The sequence below is a fragment of the Felis catus genome, chromosome D2 (assembly GCF_018350175.1).
Source record: "Felis catus isolate Fca126 chromosome D2, F.catus_Fca126_mat1.0, whole genome shotgun sequence".
In the NCBI taxonomy this organism is placed as follows: Eukaryota; Metazoa; Chordata; class Mammalia; order Carnivora; family Felidae; genus Felis; species Felis catus.
In genome coordinates, this window is record NC_058378.1 from 43,135,499 (window position 1) to 43,156,278 (window position 20,780).

Genomic DNA, 20,780 nt, shown 5'->3' on the forward strand with positions numbered 1-20,780 from the left:
ATGTTAGTATCTACTTTATAAGGTCCTGAAAGTTCGAAGAGTCAATGGCATAGTACAATTGCATGCTCAGCAGATGTGGGTTTCCTTTCCCATCTGTATTGCCACCTGAATTATCAAACAAAAATAATAAAATATTGAACAAAATAGTTTCCACTTGTGAGACCACCCAAAGCACACTGACTTTGCCCTGGAAGAATCCAATGAAGGCACTATCAGTCTTGCCTCTTTATCCCTGAAAGTGCCAGGTACCATCAATGTAGCCCCTTTATCCCTAAGAGTGCCGGGCAGGTCTGGGAGAGGAGTTCTTCCACCCACTTCCCTTGCTTTGAAGCAGCCATCTTCCCCTCTATCCCTTCCCTCCTCTCATCTTCCCTGGCTCCTTCTCTTTGACTCAGTTATTTCCCTGGTCCCTCCCTTTCCCTGCCTCTGCCTCCACTGAAGTTGAAACAGAACCATATTACCCACCATGATATGGCTCTTGATTAAAGCAATAGTGCTACAAGCTGTGGAAGTGCCCAGCTCCAGGAGTTTTCTGGAACTTCCAAGATGAAATATGATCAGTTTTCATCTGCTATCTTTCTTTCTTAGAGATTTGATGAATTTTGCAGCATCACAATGCAGGATGTGCAGAAAGACCGTATTCTACAACAAATCTACTTAGTTTGTGGCTTGTGTTCCAGACTCCCTTAGCTCTGTGTACAGGGATGGTGGCTGGAGGCCTGGAAAGGTTGCTGCTGAGGTTCTCCTGCCTTATTTTTCCCTCTTCTAGGAAGACAATTTTTTCCTCACCCAGCTTTCTAGGGCAAAAACTCAGAGGCTTATATACAAACAAACTGGGTGAAAACTAAGAAATGAACTCAAATTCATGTCTTCCCAGATTCAAGGAGCAGAAATTTCTTTTTAGTTTCCCACTTTGCCTACATAAGGTGTCTCGAGTCCTGGGCTTCACACTTACATAGCGATGTCTTTTCAAACACTAATTTGGGGCCATACAAAGCTAAGCTCCATTCTTATTTATTGGACTGAAAGACCACCACATCCATCCATCCATCCATCCATCCACCCACCTACCCAAGTATCTATTTGTCTGTGTACTCACTGAACCATTCATTGATATATTTAATGAATATTTACAATGAATCTGTGTTGTGCAGGACACTTTCCTAGGCACTGAAAGTTAGTATAGAATAAAATTCACACTAAGCCTTTCCTCAAGGAATTTTTAATCCCGTAGGGAAGTGGGGACAAATGTACAGTTCTTTATGAGACAGGACCATGATAAATGTCACAGTGGTATGGACAAACGTAGGTAGAAGTACAGGGAAGGGAGAGATCCCTTATGTCTGGAGTTAGGATCCAGTTGTGTGTCATAAAATAGGTACCCCGTGAGTTTGAAAAGCTGAGTGGAATTTCAATCGGTGGCAAAGGAATGAAGAGCATTACATACAGGGGAAATGAACTCGCAAAGGTGAAAGTGAGAAAGCACAGTGTATTTTTCAACGTGGTAGATGGTAGATGTTAGTGCAGGGGTGGATTAGACTAGAGACTCAGGTCAGGATCTGACCCTGGAGAGTTGCAAGCGTGCAGCCAGGGATTTTTGACCTGCGGTGAGAAGCAGTCCACAGCAACGCGTTCCTTTATTTCTCTTAATCAGGTTTAATTTGCCCTGAGGCCCCACCTGGCAGGAAGGCAGGAGGCCCAGCAGCAATTATAATGTGACTTTGTCCCCCCTCCCATGGTTTATCAAAGATTCCCCAGCTTATCTGGCATCAGAACATTTGGGAGAGGACCTGGGTCTGTCTTCCCTCTGGTGATCTTGTTCTCCAGCTGCCTAATGCAGCTGTAGAGTTCTTATCCCTGTCTGCGGCTGGAAGTACCTCCTCTCTGCTGGCTTCTGCCTCTTTTTGCAAAGTTTTCGCTTCATCCGCTCTGCTTCCTGGACACACTCAAGACTAATTCTCTTTCATGCACCTACAGTGTGTGTGCGTGTATGCACACGTGCGTGCACACAAGCACACACACATACTTGCTCATGTGCATATGCACACACTCGCACATTCACACAGAACTCTTACACTGTCCCAAGAGTAGAAAAAGGTAAGGGTAAAGACAGTTTAGACTTTCAGAAACAAGGCTGGGCTCTCTTTCCTGGGGTGGGGATTGGGAAAGGAGATACAGATACTAGTTAGCTTTTTTCTAAATAACTCCCTTAGATACAGAACTACTGCATGAGATAAAGGAAACTGTCTAGAAATTTTGAGTAGGAAAGTAACAGGTTAGCACTGATCTTTGGTAAGAGCACCCTGGTTTGAGTGGCAGGAGAAGTACCTATCCTCAGGGCCTAGTTCACATGGCTGCAGTCACAGCTCAATGCGTGCTTGTTCAGTGAATGGGTACATACAGGAATAGCAAACTAGAGCAACAGTTCAGAAGGAGAGCCAATTCCCGAATCATGGATGTGACTGTGAAAATGGAGACAAGTTGCCCAACAAGGAATTTCAGGAAAGTGAAGGGACTCTGACTGGAAGTGAGGAGTGATGTCCCAAATCTCTGGGTGGTCTCCCTGTGAAATGGGGCCATAGAGACACCCTGTGGCTACCTACCAAAGACTCCTCCTACCTTGGTTTTCTCTCAACATGGAGTCTGTTCTGGGCTTTCAATGATTCAGATGGGAAATTGGGGAGCTGGGAGGAACCAGAGGGAATGGAAGAATATGGAAAGGAAGATTGAGGCATCTTTGCAGGGAGAGGCATACTTGACCTTGCTATCTAAGCTTCAGGCCAGAAGGGTGGGACCGAGGCAGCATTGAGGCTGGTAGACTAAGTGACAAGGGTCAGCTCTGTCTCAGCAATCCCTGTTCCTGGAATCCTGATTCGTAGGGAGCTTAGGGTCAGGGAGGGATGGGCTCCGCAGGTAGTGGCATTGATGGCCACATCTTGGAAGACCTGAGAATATAAAGGAAATGAGATGGGCTGACCCCTCTCAGAGGTAATGGAGGATTCCAGGATCCAGGGAATCCTGACTTCGCCATCTCAGAGGGAATTTTTACTCTCTGCTTCCATTGAGTGCCCCCTTTAAGGTGGCTCCTGGGTTGGGTCTTCGTCCAAGAATAGGAAACTTATTACCAGTTTAGAGGGGAGTTGGGCTGTTGGCAGAAGCTGTGGCCAAGGCAGTCTGGTCCTCATGTTTATTCACCGGTTTTTAGTTGGAGATTACTGCAGGAGTACACTTTCCTCTCCTTTAAAGGAGCCCTTTCAAGCGCTCCTGACCAGATCAGGTATCACAGGTGCTTTGAGACTACTCTCCTTTGATCCCTACTCAGTTTTGCCATGTTGGGTGTAGGACCAACACTTTCCCATGCAGGGAAGGAGTAGGGTATCAGATGGCAAGAAATACACTGTCTTCATTTCATGCTTGACCAGCTGGCCCCACCCCTCCCCTTGGGCTTTCACATCTTCCTGAAGCATAGGGTACTTTCCCATAGTCATCTGGAGGCCAGGCTCTCATCTACTTGACATGTGGCTCTCAGACCTGGGCATGCACTCAGCTTCTGAATGGGCAAGGACCACAAGTAGGTCATTCTGAAAGAGGATGTGTGACCCATCATAGAGATAGAAACCTATGTTGAGGCTTATGAAAAATAACAAGAGAGATTAGCAATCAACAAAGTTGGTAGTGAAGCTAAGGGGGGGGGGCATTTTTTAATCTGCCCCTGGTCTGATTATCTGGCCTTCATAGAAGTTTCCGGTAATCATGGTTGTACTCAAGAGCTTTTCTCTCCTGCCTCCCCCCTTTCCTCTGCCTCCTCCTCCTTTCTTTCTTCTTCCTTCCTTCCTCTTCCTTCTTCTTCTCTGTCTCTCTCTTTGTCTATCTCTCTGCCTCTGTCTCCATCTCTCCCTCTCTCTAGGTCTTTCTTAATTGCTTTAGAAGTCCTTTATTAATTCCAAGACTTCTCGGCTAAATACCCAGCCCCAGAGATAAATAACATTTACGTAACTTTGGATTCCAGAAACTCAAAGGTAAGCTTATTTGTGGGGTTGAATATTAAGAATATCCTAGAAGATGATAAATCTCCTGGACAGGATTTCATCAACACCCTCTTCCACTGCCCATCTTGGGGTGGGGGAAGAACAAGGGTCCTGAGTATATGGTGACTGACTGCCCTTCCGTACTTTATTCTAGATAAAAATTTCTATGATATATTGTTTTACTTAATCTGCCCAACAAATCAGCAAATAAGGTGTTTTTAAAGCCTTCCCCCTTTTTATTATGCCAACCTTTAAAGTATAGAGAATTTAAGAGACTAGTATAGTGAATACCTATATATCTCTCACCTACATTCAACAATTGTTAGCATTTTGCTGAATCTGCTTCTTGCTCTATCCTTTTTGTTCTGCCCTGAACCATCTCACAGGAAATTGCAAGCCTCATAAAACTTCACCTCTAAATACTTCAGCATGCATCTCCTAAAAATATTTTCTCCCACAAAACCACTATGCTGTTTTCACACCTTAGAAAATTAATAATACCCTAATATCATTTAAAACCCAGTTCATACTCAACTGTCCCCAATTGTTCCTCAAATGTGTTTTCTGGCCTTTTGTTTTATTTTGTTTTTTAATCAAGATTCAATTAAGTTTCATGCTTTGAAACATTCAATTTTTTTTTTTTTTTTTTTTTTTTTTAAGGATGTGAAACTAATGCTTCCCCAGCCCTCCCCTGGATGCAAATAAGCTTGCCTAAGATCTAGCAAACCCCTGGGCATTTAGCCTGCAGTTCCCCGCCATGGCTGTAGAAATCCAAGTCTGCACATTCCCTACATCAGGAGTCCTCAGATCTGGTTTTCACAGGCTAGTCCCATTTCCAAAAAGAATTTCAACCCAAGATTGTCAACCTTTAATTACGCCAAATGTAATCATTAAAAAACCCTATCATCTATTACTGCCATCACTTAACATAAATAATAACACTTGAATGCCCAAATCAAAGACACGGTTTCAGAATAGAGGATGGTCTTTCAGGAGTCCAGTTATCATGGTGGCTGTGGAATCACGGGGCCAGGATGGAGTAGGCTCTACGCTTGCCAGACGGCTGAGCTTGTAGGGGCCTCTGAGGGCAGGGAGCTCACTAGTTGGTGGTGGGGACCATGGAGCAGGGGCTGAGGACCTTAGGAGTTTCACATGAAATGTTGATGCCTTGTTCTCTGCAGATGCAGATGTCCCCCTGCCCTACCAACATTTTAGTGTGACAATTTTTGAATATCTTCCACCACTGCCATTTTATCCAATGTTTTTAGCTGGAGCCTTCTCTGTGTTTCCACTCAGTTCCTTGTAATCAGCTCCTCAGTTATGGGGAGGCTTTTGAATCCTGATTGTCCTGGTGGTAGGGTGGCCTGCCCTCCTGTTTTCATCCCCCGTGTCTGGGAGGGGCGGTATGGGAACCTGACCGCCAGCTCCTACGTCATTCACACACTCCTGGGTGTGCTGGGTGAAGGCTTATTTATTTGCCGGACACATCAGGGTGAAGCCTGGCCAGCCCCCTCCCCCAGGGCAAGTCCTCCCGGCTGGGTTCTCCCCCGCCAGGACACGAATGGTGGCCTGCATCTTGCTGTGGGAACTCAGTCCTCAGTTCCATCTCACCACAGGCCTCGCTCGGGTCAGACCCCTGTAGCACCTGGTAGTCAGTCCTTGAATTCTGTTGTCCATGATGGAAGATATTTGGGAGAGGGAAAGATTTTGGATAGAGTAGAGGCCATGATTATCTGCCCTGCCAGTGCGTCCTAACTCGGTTTGGGGCAAGTGATCCCCCCAGAGAGGCAGGCCCGCCCTGCCCCTCCTTGCCTTCCACACAAGACTGCTTACCCTTCCATCAAGCCCGCAGGGAAGGCGCCGCCTGGAAAGACAGTCCTGCGCTAGGGCAGGCCATCCTTTGCCTGGGGGTCCGGGAAATCTCCGGGGCTTCTGCTTGTTTCCGTCTTGCCACAAGTGCTGAGAGCAGGCTGGACGTGCTGAACCCCGACTCTATTTGTGCACGTGGGTTCATCTCACAGCCACTGCCTCCCAGGAGCGGGTCAAAGGAGTGCGTGCGGAAGAAACATGAGGACCAGCAGGCATCAGCATCCAGGGGTGGAATGAGCACAGACTAGTCTGGGAACCCACCTGGAGGGTACATGGGACAGAACCACAAAATGCAATACAGACTTCCTGCCGGAAGCTGCTCCTAACAGGAACCGGGGAGACTGAAACCACAGCTGTCTGTGGGCAGCAGGCTTCCCCTCCCAATGCAGAGGGAGTGGCCTTGCCACTGGGAGACTCCTCAGTCCCCCTGAGGCATGAGGACACACCCATCACCAGGTTCTATGTAGAAGCTTGATCCAAGAGAACAGGGACTTTTCTTCGAGGGCACCACACCCTCCATGAGCTCTGGGCGGGCCTGGTGGGTGCTTCAGCTCCCAGGCTGTCCCAGTTATCCTGTGTGTCCAGCCTCAGCACTGAAGCCTCTGCCCAGGACGTGGTACCCACCAGACAGTGAGACACACAGCGGCTGGCCTGCCTGCCGGGCAGCTTCCAGGACGCCTGCTTCAAGGTGAGCTAATCAGAATACGGTGCCAGACAACAGCTTTCCACATGCAGCATGAAGGTTATTAGCTCTGTTTCTTCCAGAGTAGAGAGTACGTGTCAGAGAACTTACACACACACACACACACACACACACACACACACACAGCCACCCCCACGTACATTACACACACGTATACACCACACACCACACACAGACCACACACAGGCCACAGATACATAGACCACACTCTACACACAGCCTGGCTGTCCATGGCCACTGCCCCTCCCAGGATGTGTTCCTGGATGGATGGTGCTCGCTCCACGGGTCCCCCTGTGCCGATGTGGCAGAGAGAGGCCCTGGTGCCTCTTTAGTGTCTAGTGGAGGAAGGCAGGGAAACAGAGAGGACCCCATGGAGGTATTGAGGGATCTCAGTGCCTTGGCCTCCCTCTCCCTTGGCAGGCCCGGCCTGCCCTTCAGGTGCATGGGTGTTGGAGTGGGACCTGCCATGGGGCAGAGGAGAGGTGTAGCACCTGGAGAGCGTGAGGAGCCTCCATACGTCTTCTTGGGGAAGAAGCTTCTAGCAGGAGTTGTTGTGGGGACAGCCCTGGGGCTGGAAGGAAGGCTGGTTCCCAGCAGGAAAGGCGCTTGGAGCCAGTCTCAAGGTCTGGCCACATTCCTCAGTGTCTCTTTCCTGGCTGGTTGTGGCTTGACCCCACAAAGCTGACCATTTGGCTGCCTCTGGACCAAAACCAGACACGATATTCATCACGTGTACCTGTTCTGGTGTGGCATTCTTCAGTGCAGGTGTTTGAAGGGCAGAGAATTTGAGTCCTGAAAATGCTTGACTGCTTTGAAGTGGAAGAGGAATCAACGTCATAAACGTTGGAACGAAGAGGGTATCTGGAACGTACTAAGTGCTCAGCAAACATTTGGTGAAGGCCCGGTGGAGAGTGCTTCATCGGAAGAGACGAAAAGGATGTTGCCCTGTTTGCAGCATACAACCACCCCGAGAGGCTCTGCACATGCCCACGGACGACATGAGGTGGACGGTTTCACAAGTGGAAGAGGCCATCTTCATGGAGCTGACAGAGCCTCCTCTGCCCCTGCAGTCTTGGCAGCTGTGTGGACCCCTCCAGGGCCTTCACTTCCGCTCTGAACATGGAGGCCGCTTCTGTAGAAAGGTTTGGGGGCATTAATTAGAAAAGGATTTGGAGGTCCAGGCAGGGAAGGAATTCCTGCACAAACCAGGAGAACTGGCCTCATAGGTTAACCCACCTGAAACCAGAGAGGAAAGAAAACAAGTTTTCTCTTCCATTCTACAAGAACAGAAGGGAGACTTTTCAGCTCCTTTCAGTGGAAGGACATTTATGTTGCAATATTTTCGGAAGCTCTGGGATGTGTCTAAAGGAGAAAATCTGCTGCGAACCCATCATCTGATTTTGTGAGTGGAGGTAGGCCTTTGTCTTGGCTGAAATAGAGACACTTCAGTTTGAAGTCCAGAGGATGGAGGGGTTTGGGGCCACAGCAAGCTGTTGCAGAGAACAGATGGGCCTCTTCCAATGCACACATCTTCCTGTTCATCCAGCATACCTGGGCTGCAGATTTGGATCAGAATTGGCAGAACTCCATCCACCTGGGAAAGGCCACACCTTTTCTTGGGTTTGGAGCCTGTTTCTAGAAGGTGCCGATGCCAAACTGTGTCAGGCTGAAGCTTGGCTGAGCCCTCTTCCTGTTCTCTTAAATGGGACCAACCAATATGCTGTGGTACTGAAGTCTGAAAATCTGGAACAGGTGAAAAATCTGGGCGAGATTTTTTTCTTTTTAAGATCGAACACTTCCCAAAATCAAACTGCTGAACTTGGTAGATAAAATGTGAATACAGAGGTTTCTAACTGAAGGAATAAATGACTTCCGAGTGGCATTTAGAAACATAGGAAGAGAGGGAGGAGACTGGATGTCTTTAGATCAGCCATGGATCTCTCTCCTGCCCTGGAGCAGCCGCCATAATTCCTTCCATCCCTGGCAGCAGTGGTACCCGAGTTCTCATTAGCTTGCTGCAAGCAACTTGTTACCCCACTAGGGCTGTAATGGCATCTTATCCCCAGGTCTTGGAGAGCTCAGTCTAGAGTGGTTCTACGGTGCCAGTTACCCTCTTAGTGGGTGCAGGGGTCAAGGTGATCATTAAATGACGAGGACCCCCTGCCCTTTCTGATGCAGAGGATTCTCTGCTTGTCTTTCCTGATTGGTACTTGCTTGTGGATGGGTGGTTTCTACGTAGTTAGAGCCAATGCATTCCCTTTTTGAAGTTTATACAAGCCTTGGGAGGATATGCAAGGGGGACCATCTGTAAGTGACTGAGCTTGGCTACTTGACAAAACAGCCAGTCTTCTGTCTGTTGCTTCATAATCTAAATAGCTTTCAAATAATCCCAGTTCTCTTCAGCCCCACTACACTGCCTTAGTTCATGCTCAAATTTTTAAATAAAGCTTTATTATGACTTTTTTTGGTTACAAGTAACAGAAATGAAACCTCGGACTTAACAAACAAAATAAGACTTTCCTTCCAACCTGGTGGAATGCAGAGGAAGCTGGGCTTCAGAAATGGGTCAGAGCCTGGACAGCCTGCAATCATGATCTCTCTCTTTTGTTTCTCCTGCATTGTTTGCCTCATTTCTTTTTCTTTTTCTTTTTCTTTTTCTTTTTTTTAATGTTTATTCTTTTTTTTTTTTGAGAGAGAGAGAGAGCACAAGGTGGGCGGGGGGGCGGGCAGCGAGAGAGGGGACACAGAATATGAAGCGGGCTCCAACCTCATTTGTTTTTCCAACTTTAATTTAAGTATAGTTAACATACAGTGTACTATTAGTTTTTGGTGTACAATATAATAATTCAATACTTCCATATGGCATCCAGTGCTCATCACAACGAGTGCACTCTTTAATCCACCCCCCTGCCCCGCCCCCAATTACCATTAGTGTGTTCTCTTTAGTTAAGAATATGTTTCTTGGCCTATCTCTCTCCCTCTCTTTTTTCCCCTTGCTCATTTGTTTTGTTTCTTAAATTTCAGTGAGTAAAATAATATGGTATTTGTCTTTCTCTGGCTGATTTATTTCACCTAGCATTATAATCTCTAGCTCCATCCATGTCATTGCAATTGGCAAGATTTCATTAATTTTTGTGGCTGAATAATATTCCATTGTATGTATTTGTTCTTTCTGTTTGCCAGTCAATGGACACTTGGGCTGCTTCCATACTTTGGCTATTATAAATAATGCTACTATAAACATAGGGGTGCATGTATCCCTTTGAATTAGTGATTGTGTATCTTTTGGGTAAATACTCAGTAGTATGATTACTGGATTATAGGGTAGTTCTATTTTTAACTTTTTGAGGAACTGCCATACTATTTTCCACAGTGGCTACAACCAGTTTTCATTCCCACCAACAGTGCAAGAGGGCTCCCCTTTCTCCACATCCTCATCAACACCTGTTACTTTCTGTGTTTTTGATTTTAGCCATGCTGACAGGTGCAAGGTGGCATCTCACTGTAGTTTTGATTTGCATTTCCCTGATGATGAGGGATGTTGAGCATCTTTTCATGTATGTTGGCCAGTCATGAATGTCTGGATGTCACCTTTGGGAAAATGTCTATCCATATCTTCTGCTCATTTTTTAGTTGGATCCTTTGTTTTTTGGGTGTTGATTTATATAAGTGCTTTATATATTTTGGATCCTAACCCTTTATCAGGTATGTCATTTGCAAATATCTTCTCCCATTCTGTGGGTTGCCTTTTAGTTTTATTGATTGTTTCCTTCACTGTGCAGAAGGTTTTCTTTTTGATGTAATCCCAATAGTTTAGTTTTGCTTTTATTTCCCTTGCCTCAAGAGACATAGCTAGAAAAAAGTTGCTATGCTTGATGTCAGAAATCTTATTGCCTGTGCTCTTTTCTAGGATTTTTATGGGTTCTGGTTTCATATTTAGGTCTCTAATCCATTTTAAATTTATTTTTTGTGATATGGTGTGAGAGAGTGTCCAGTTTCATTCTTTTGCATGTAGCTGACCAGTTTTCCCAACACCATTTATTGAAGAGACTGTCTTTTTCCCATTGGCTATTCTTTCCTGCTTTGTTAAAGATTAATTGGCCATATAATTGTGGGTTCATTTCTGGGTTTTCTATTCTGTTCTATTGATCTTTATGTCTATTTTTGTGCCCGTACCATACTGTTTTGATTACTACAGCTTTGCCTCATTTCTTGCAGAATAGCTCCCTCTATAGTCTGTCTGACAAATAAGACTGCCAGCTTCTTCCAGGTTCATAGTCACAGGCTAGGGCCTCCAGGGATGGGAGTAACCTTCTCTGGTTCCCAATGGCAAGTCTGCAGGCATGGGAGGACTGTGAAAGGCTGAAGTTCCTCGTTTAAAGACCAGAGCTGAATAAATATGTGGCTCTTATTCCAGGCTGGATTTCCAGGGCAGCGTAGGGGGCAGGGCGGTAGAATGCCTGCCACCCCCTCCCCCTCCTTGCTCCATGGACGTCCTGCTTTGGCTCTGTCTCCTGTGTGGCTACAGTCTCCCATCTAACGGCAGGTCTGCTCCTGGCTCCTCTGCCAGAAGGAGCTCCTACCTCCTCGGCTCTGCAGGCAGGACTGACAGTGCAGTTCTAACCACCTTACCTCCTGCCAGACGCCTCACACGCTCTCATTTGTGTGTCTGCTCCTTTGCTCATGCCGCTGCCTTTGCACAAAACGCTCACCTAGCTCTCTTCTGTCTGATCACCCCTCATCTATCAGGCATCCAGCCCGGACCCCCTGTTCCTGGCCAGCCTTTCCCAGACATAGGATCTGCCGCTCACCCAGCCACCCCCTGGAAGTGGCATCCACCCTCCTGCTAATCCAGGGTGTTGTCTGGAGTCTCTCCCAGTGGAACTGACCCCTCCAGGCAGGGACTACTCAACTTCCCCCTCAGGAAGCCCTGATTAAATGCACGTCAAAGGAAGAAGGGCGTGGACAGAAGCAGTTGCTGAAGCCTCCTATGTGGTCCTGGGTGACAGCAATGAGAGGGAGGCGATAGTTCCTTTTACATTCTGGGTTCCTGGGTGCCTTTCTGGTTCTCACTGTCTTATGAGAAGTCTGCACACATAGCGACACAGGGCTAGGGGAGTTTTCTGAGGCCCCCAGAATAGAAGTTGTCACCCGGCAGGCTCTTGTCTTGGGCAGTCAGGGCAGGGTGTCTGGTTTGGGGCTGCAGGGCTGAAGATGCAGACCGGCTGGGAAGGGACGGGCTGGATTCAGGCTGCAGGCTGTGCCTTCTCCAGGGGATATTCAGGTGAATCGAGAAAGGAGAACAGGAGGGAGGAGAAATCAAACCCAGATGCCCACCCCCGCGGAAGGGCCTGTTTTCCCAGGCGCAGCTGCCTGCTGGGAGGCTCTGGCAGGCTCCGCACATGGAACCGCTCCAGCCTGCGCCTTGGAAGTGCCTGGGAAAAGGATGTCACACAGTTCTCAAGCCACAGTCAGGTGTTAAATATTCTACCCTCCTCCTCTCCCTATTGTAGAGCCATGCATGTCTATTGTGGAAAATTGTGAGATAAGGAAAAGTCAAAAGAAGGAGAAATAGGCACCCGTAAGTCCATCATCTAGAAATAACCACTGTTAGCATTTGGTGACTTTCCTTTCTGGCTTTTCCTCTATGAATTTTTTTTTTCTATTGGTGATCTCATGCTATGAATACAGATATTTGTCTATTATTATTAGTTTTATGTACAAGCATTTCTTTTCATGGCCATAAAAACACTCTAAATATACTTTTTAAGGGCTCCATAGTATTCTGTTGCTGGATGACTCACAATTCGCTGAATGATTTCAGGCCAGGATTTTAAGAGTATGTTTTCAGCACTGTGGAGAAAGGGCAGCGGCCACACCCGGCGGCAGAGTCAGGCTTGGGGCACTGCAGAGGTTGTGTAGAGGCCAGGACCTGGGTCCAGGCGGCCTCTGGTCACAGCCTAGTTGTGACGGAGAACGACAACTCCAAGAGCTGACACAGAGGAAAAGGCGCAATCCCGTGTGGCAGGAAGAGGTCGATTTTGCATTCTGTTTTTCACTTACTCGTTGCAGGACTTTAGATAAGTTATCCAATCCTGCCGGGCTTCAGTTTTCTCATCTGAAAAATGAGGTGGTAAATGACGCATTCAAATGACTGTATAGAATATAAAGAAAACATACAATAGGCAACAATGGGGAACCCATAATATTTAAATATATAAAAATTAAATGAGACTGTAATAGGTCATGTACGACACACTTCCATTCTATACAACATGGGATATGGAAATACTAGACTCTAGGAAACAGCAATGGCTTAATTAAGGGCAAGAATGTGTGAAATCCTCAACAGTGTCTGGCATAGGAAACAAGTGCTAATATTTGTTGGAAGCAGATGCAGGGATGTGTTCAGTTCTAGTCATCAGTTTAATGAACTAGATTTAACAGCAGAGGCAGGGCAGTCAGTGAGCCTAGCAACGACTGACCTCTTCTGGACGCTTCTGTGCAGAGCGAAACCAAGCTCTCAGAGGCCCCGTTGAGCAGGGGAGGATCTGAGGGTCCTTCCCAGCTTCCTCAAGCCCTTGACCTCCTGCTTGATTGCCTAACTGACTGCTCGAAAAGATGGAAACCCAGGTTTGGGTGTTATTGTTGGCTCTCTGAATTAATTGCCAGAAAAGCTTTGTAGGAAGTGTTAGCCTGAGCCTCAGTGACCGAGGTGTGGAGTTGCCCTGGCACACACTGGAGGGACTATCTGGAAAACCAACACTATCTCCTGAGGTTCTCAGCATAATGTTGGGCATTCAGGGATGCAGTGACATTCCATTGGAGAGGTGGGTATATGGGGAGAGCTGGCCTTTGTTCAGACCTTCCGGTAGCCCAATCTCTGGTCCCCGTGGTCGACACTGTTTAGAGGTGTGCCCTGAATTAGAGCTTTGTCACCTATGGACGGTATGTCCTTTGGTAGTGCAACCAATCCTTTGTGTAAAATGGATGAGATAACACGTGGGTGCAAGGCAGGGGTGAGAACTGGATAAAATAGCATGTGTAGCACGTCTGGCACAGCCCGCTCTCCTCCCACCTCCTCCTCTCTCTCCCAGGAGACACTCCTGCCTCATCATCACTATGCTTACACACTGACACACATGTGGACACGTGTGCCACAGCACATACGCATTCAAGGGACACACATGGTCCCATGTCCACATGCATGCATGCGCTCAGACACACACATACTTATGCACACACACACGCAGCCATGCACACACACTCACACAATGCCACATTCACACAATGCACATCTGAACACACACATGCAAGCTGTAGTCTGCCCGCATCGATCTGTTCACTTCCTCATGCATGTGGTGGTGCATTTTCACATCTGTGTGCCTTTGAAGGGATGCTTCTCTCACCGAGAAAATATCTTTGGCTCTTCACCCTGTACACTCCTCCTCATCTTGTATGATCCATGTCAAATGTCGCAGCTTCTGTGAAGCATTTCCTGGCTTTCCCAGACAGAACCATTAGCTCCTTCTTCATTTCCTTGGGAACTATGAGCAGCCGAGGGAGCATGTCACACTCTTTGGATCCTCCACATCTGGCATGGACTTGGCTGTCCCGAAATGATTGCTGAATAATGAAAAGGTGGGTTTGAACCTTAATCTGTCCAGTTCCTCAGTCTGGGATCCCCTTAAAGAGGTCTGGGGGCCAACTGCCAGGAAGAAGTGCAGTTCAGAAGCAGTTGGAAGGACACGTAGCTTGCAGGCTGCAGACTCAAAGGCTGCTACGGGTGGCAGGAGAGCAGGAGAGACGGAAGAAAGACACTCTGTGCCCAGAATACCATCAGCCTAGCCTTGCCTGGGGCCAAGGGCACCGTGTGGGGTAGGGGAGATGGGTGAGGGAGGAAGAGGGGGCAGGAGGGAGAGGGGCAGGGGAGAGTGGGAGGGGGAGAAAGAGAAAGGGAGAAAGGGAGAACCGGTTGGAAGTGTGTTAGGTGTACCTCCATAAATAAAGGGATGACAGAGGAAGACCGTCCCCTGTAGGTGGAGGAAACTGGCAGGTGACCCTGTCAGGCAGGGAAGGGTAGAGTGAAAAACTGGAAAGTCACATTAGAGGTTCTTAAATTTTTTGGTCTCGGGCTCTCTTCATGCTCATAAAAATTAATGGCAATCGCAAAAAATTTTAGTTTCTGTGGGTTATATCAACAACATTTACGATATTATAAACCAGAAATGAGAAATTATATATACACTTATTCGTGAACTTATTAAAAATAAAACAAGCTGTGAACATAATGACATTTAAAATACCTATATTTCCTAATGCAAAAACAGAACAAAAAATGAGAAGAGTGGCATTGTTTTCTATCTTTGCAACTTTCTCTAATGTCAAGCTGGAGAGAAGACCGCTGGGTTTCTCATCTCTCCTTTTCATTCAGTCGAGGAGATCAATAGAATCAAGCTCACATCTTCATTTTCATCATTCATTTGACAATCATTTCAGAAGCTTTACTCAATGTGTGGCTACATCACACATCTGGTGGCCTTTAGGAAGTTCCTCTGTATGCTCAGGCAGGAATGAGAGTAAAGAAACTGACTATACTTTAGTATGAATAAAGAAACAGTTTGGACTTCGCAGACTGGGTCTGTGGGACCTCCCAGTACCATGCTTTGAGAAGTATTGGATGAAATCATATAAAAGTCCTGGTGTTCACTTGTTTCCTTTTTCTTTAAATTTTTTTTAAGTTTATTTATTTACTTTTGAGAGAGAGAGCATCAGCAGGGGAAGGGATGAGAGAGAGAGAGAGAGAGAGAGAGAGAGAGAGAGAGAGAGAGAGGATCCCAAGCATGCTCTGCACTGTGTGCATGGAGCCCAATGCAGGGCTCGAACTCACTAACTGCAAGATCATGACCTGAGCCGAAACCAAGAGTCGGACGCTTAACTGACTGAGCCACCCAAGTGCCCCAACTGTTTACTTTTTCAAGTGGAGCTTTACCATATGTCTTAGTGTGTAGAGGGACAGGAAGAGCCGCCAACACCTCCTGAGCTTGGCTGCTCCCTGCCTATGGGCCTTGTGGAACTTTGGGCATGGCAAGCATCTGGCTGCATGGTGATGGGAGGTGGAGAGCAGCAGGGGGAAAGGTCAGGGCCCTGAGTGGGCAGCAGGAGATGAGCTTGAACCCTGAGGTCCAGGCGGGGCTGTGCATCCTTGGGTGAGCCCCTGCCCCTACAATAGATCTCGCTTCCCTGGTCTGGAGCATGAAGTTGGGTAGATTGCCAAGGTCCTTCTGGTGTCATGGATGCTGAGTCTCTGATCCTGAGTCTTACATGATTCCCTGGCCTACCGCTGTGGAGAGGAGCTTCCCTGTGTAGGAGACTGACCCTCAGCAGTGAGGGCCGGTGGGCAGCTTCCTGACCCCACCGTTCAGAGGCTTCATATAATAACTTGCATGGTTCCCTCTTTCATTACAAAGGTAGTACAAATTCATTAAAATAGAAAGATAAGAAAAGCACAAAAAGCACATGCAGTCCTTTCCCTGGAGATCAACCACTGCTAACATTATGCTGAGTATCTATTCAGTTGTTTGTCTATGCATACAGTTCATGCTTTATCTTTGCTGCATTATTTCTTCTTAAATACAACTTTATCATGTGATTTCAGCAATCTAATACAGATTGAACTCTTTATTCTGGCATTCAGAGCTCTCTCTTTTCAGACTTGTCTTCTGCTCTTTTTGTCTGTGTCCTCCCACTTTTGCCTCTCCTCGAATACACCATGAGCATGTCCCCTCCACACGTAGTACTCCATCTCCGAATTGAATCTATTCTGCAAGACTCAGACTTGCTCATTCCTCACCTTGCTTCCTTGATGACTCTAAAGTATTCTTCAAGAATCTGACCCAGTGTCACTTATGAAGTCTTACCTTAGCCTCAGGCTGTTTGTCCCTCCCTTCTCTGAGCTCCCACAGCTATCGTACACGCCTTAATTGGCACTTTTCTCACTGGGTTGTAATTGTTTGCATGCCTGTTATTACCACCTGGTTCTGGAGTATTGCACACTGATTATTTGTTGACTGGGTGGAAACCCCTGTGTATGGCAGGTCTGAGGCTGTTACGGACTCTATCACCCAGTGTATGTATGTTGTGGGTTACTTGGGTGTCCTGCTGGACCGTGAACCTGCTGCAGGCAGGGTGCTCACAGGACTGTCCCACTCCCACCTGCGGGGCTGAGAAGGGCTCCTCTTGGTGAGCCTGGGGCGGCTTTGGCGGCAGGCAGAATTTCTGACCACAAGATGGCAGTGTTGTCTCAGTTACTAGGGAATGGCCAGGGCCTTGACTCCCACCCTGGCCTGGTAATGGCAATGCTGGAGGAACTAAGAGTTCCCTTCCCAAGCTTTGGCCTGATCTGGAGTAAGGCGAACTATCGTCTGAAGGTGGAAGTCTGTCAAGGGGAAGGCACTATACAGGGGCAAGCTAGTGAGTGGTCTCGGGCTGCGTTTGATGTGGGAGATGGTTAGTGAAGTTGGAACAGAGGTAGAAGGCCACCTATTATCCTGCCCTGTGTACAGTTGAGAGCGCTATAGGGTCAAAAAGGGTCATTCAGTGACTTGGCAGAGCTAGATTTAAACAAAATGTGAGTGCATGTGTATACTCTTTCCCCATCTTCAAATCTGGAAGGCAGCAGAGAAGGAGCTCCCGAAATTCACTGAATCTACAGAGACAACTTGTATTTTACGGGGAGCTCAAGAGGCCGATGGGCTCAGTCCTGAGCTTGAGTGACACACAGAGTCAGTGTGTCCCAGGGAGCTGCCCTGAGCAGTCTCCCTACCACTGGCTGGTGGATGAAGGAGCTTCTGAGTTTTACCTTTAGCCTAGAATATGGAAAGGGTACTGGGCAACAAGTCAGGAGGACTGGCTCTGTCCTGTCTCTGTTCCCTGATGCTTAAAAACTTTGGTGAGGGGCACTTAGGTGGCTCAGTCAGTTAAGCAACTGACTTTGGCTCAGGTCATGATCTCACAGTTCATGGGTTTGAGTCTCACATTGGGTGAGCTCAAGCCCCCCTTTGGGTGAGCACAGCCCTGCTTCTGGTCAAAACATGAGCCCCGCATTGGGCGTACCCCTTTTCTCATTCTCTCCTCTCCCTCTCTCTCTCTCTCTCTTTCTGACTCATGGGATTCTCTCTCTCTCTCTCTCTCTCCCAGCACCCCAAGCACTTCTTCCCTTTCTCTCTCAAAAGCAAAAACAAAAACAAAAACAACTTTGGTGAGACACCTGCTTCTTCAAGCCTCTAAGCCTCGGACTTGCTTCCCCCACCCCCAACCCCAACCCAGCTCCCAGCTCCCTAGAGGAGCTGCCTGCCTTTCAGGCACTTCAGGCTGCTAACATTGCCAGTGATTAGACAGCCGCCTTCCCACTGTCTCTTCTCACACTGCCTAAATACAAATATTTTAGTGGCCAAAAGCAACATGTTTTCTAATTGATGTTCTGCTATTCAGTAAATAGTAGGTAAAGTTAGGATTATTCCAAAGCTATTTCAAAAGGTATTCTTATTTTGGATGGAAAAAAGTAATTTCCAGTAAATCTGTTAATTTATCTTGACTTCATTCTCTTGCTAACATTTGACGACCTGGATGTTCTCCCTAGGCCCTTCCAATTCCATCCTGGATCTTAATGAGAAGCTTTCTAGAAAGCCCAGCACCTCCAGGTCTTACAAATCCTGTGATTTTGTGCAGCCACTGTTGAAAATATCTTCATAATAAAATCCAAGTTGATTGTGTTATTTAATATCTTTTAAAGGCATCACAGATTACTTATTGATTTTTAAAATTAAAATTAAGAGGAAAAAGAAACCCACACAATTGTTTGTAATTCACCAGATGTTAGGATCTGGGATCCGCTGAAGCAAGAGTCTCATTTTAAAATGTTGAAAACATATTTCAATGCAAAATCAATAAAATACATGACAGTAATGAAAAGATGAATAATGATCAGAAACAGCCCTTTAACCCCTGAATCAATGTTATACAAAAGCATTGAAAGCATCCAAAATTTTACTTGCCCATAAGGTTAGGGCTGGGATTGGGAATGGGTAGGACAGGGATGGCCAAAGGAAGATGGAATACCTTCCGTGCTAGGCACTGTGCTGGGCACTCGGGGCACCCAACTCTTTATGATGTTTGACGTGGTACTATCTGGCCTTATCTCTATTGCTGCTGGAGTAACTCATATTATTATCATTCCTAATTTTTCAAATGCTCTCCTAGTAACCCATTTGATTCTTACAGTAGCCTATGAAGGCATAGCTATACTATTATCAGTATTTCCACTCCACAGAGGGGGAAACTGCAGCTCGGAGAAGTTAAGTAACTTGTTTAAGTTTGCACAGCTATTAAGCAATGGGCCAGGACTTGAACCTGGGGAGTCCAGTTCTATATATGTTACACACCACTCTCCTATGCTGAATAGTATGAGTTGATCACCTCTGTGGAAGAAAAGTCCCCATCCGATCCACCATTTGGAGTACAACCAAGTACATACTTGGGTTCTGAGGAGTGGAGATTTCCCAGAAGCATTTCTGTTTTCTACCAGGTCCCTAATGGTTGAGGAGGAGCTGTGTTACTCTGTTCACGTGAGGTAAATAGATTCTGGCCCGAAAAAGTGACAGGGCAAAGATTGAAATGAACTTGGTGGGTCCTCTGAATGCAAGATGGCACGTGTGGCAGGAGCGCAGAGGTGAGGGACTGAACTAAAGGAGCAGTAGGAAGGGAGGGTATATGTGGTCCTATGGTTGGGATTCTTTTCAGAGCGTGATGCTGTTTAATCTGGGAAATGACATGACCTGATTTCTGTTTTCCAGCTTAACATTTTGACTGTTGTGTGGAGTGTGGATTATGGAATACAGCAAGAGAAGACCTAATGGGGTTGATGTGGGTGGTCTTGGGGAAGACTATTGTGTTATTTCCTGTGGGAGGTAAGGAGCCTACACCAGTGTTAGCATGACCAGATTCTTAGTTTTGAAACTTCACTTTGGTACCTGAGGGTGGAGGCCTAGGGAGGAGTGAGGCTGGAATTAAGGGATTACTTAGTTGTTCAGAGGGTGACTTCACAGTAAGTGTGGGGAGAAAGGAATAGATTAGAATGATATTTGGGGCATTAAAGGAAATAATTCACAAGCTGCTCCTATGGACACTTTTGTTATCAGAGGGAGCCTCATTTCTATAGGCAAAGCCCAGCCACAGGTGTGACTAACCTCTCTTCCAGACCTGGTTCTCCCTGGTTCTTCCCTCTCTCTGTCCAGTCTGCCTGCCCCTCTGTGTCGAGTGGAAGGTACCCTCGAGGGAATACGAGGGGAGGTTGGGTCAGCACCCCATTAGAGGACACCCTTTCTGCTATTCCAGGCCTCTCCTGAGGCCTTGGAGGGCCATGCAGAGGTTAAGGCACAGTTTGGCAAGAACTTATCCCCGTGTAATGATCTTACAGGCACTTCCTGTGGTAGCAGTGGCTGAATGTGTTGAGTAACCCATGAGTGATAAGGGAGAAGAGGGGCCCAGACATTTTAAGTCCATTCCTCCTGGAGCCATGCTGTTTTAGGGCCCCACGGTCAATCAACAGTGGGGTGGGCATTCTCTTCCAGGTCTTTGTCTCTCAAGCCCATGCTTCACCACCACTCCGGCCAGAAGACCGGGACCAAGCCCTCCATGGGGAGAAGTGGGGGTGGCTGCTTACAATTCCATTTTGCAGTAAACTGTCAACCCTGAAGTCCCAGGGGCTCATTCAGGCAGGTTCCCGCATACCTCCTCCTTGAGTTTTCCTTCTGATGGGAGTTTTCAAACATGAGTCTTAGGTCAGGAAGTGCTATTTCCCCATTCCAGAGCAAGATGAACATGCCGTGGTGAGATCAGCAGCTCTCTGCAGGCATGAAAATGCCAGGACTTGAGAAGCACAAGAGAACCTGGAACATTTCTAATAAGTAACAAGGAAAATTAATTGTTAATTTCCAAGTTCGAGTCTCTCTGGGTAATCACTCACAGTGTTACAACCTCCAAGATCAAAGGGTGACTCTTTGGATCTGGGTTGCAAACTAGTTACTGCACTTTGCAAGCTAACTGACTACTTCCCAGTCCTGTCGTGAGATGGGGCAGGTGTGCCAGGACACCTGGCCGCAGAAGAATGACACACAAGG

General features: G+C 47.0%; 1 long non-coding RNA gene across 1 annotated transcript; it reads right to left on the bottom strand.

Moving 5' to 3' along the window:
- Positions 1-10,707: 10,707 nt before the first annotated feature.
- Positions 10,708-20,568, bottom strand: LOC109492543. The gene is made up of 3 exons (XR_002146446.2): positions 20,392-20,568; positions 14,010-14,226; positions 10,708-12,718 (listed from the first exon to the last, which is right to left on the bottom strand). It is a non-coding gene; the product is annotated as an uncharacterized LOC109492543 (long non-coding RNA).
- Positions 20,569-20,780: the final 212 nt, after the last annotated feature.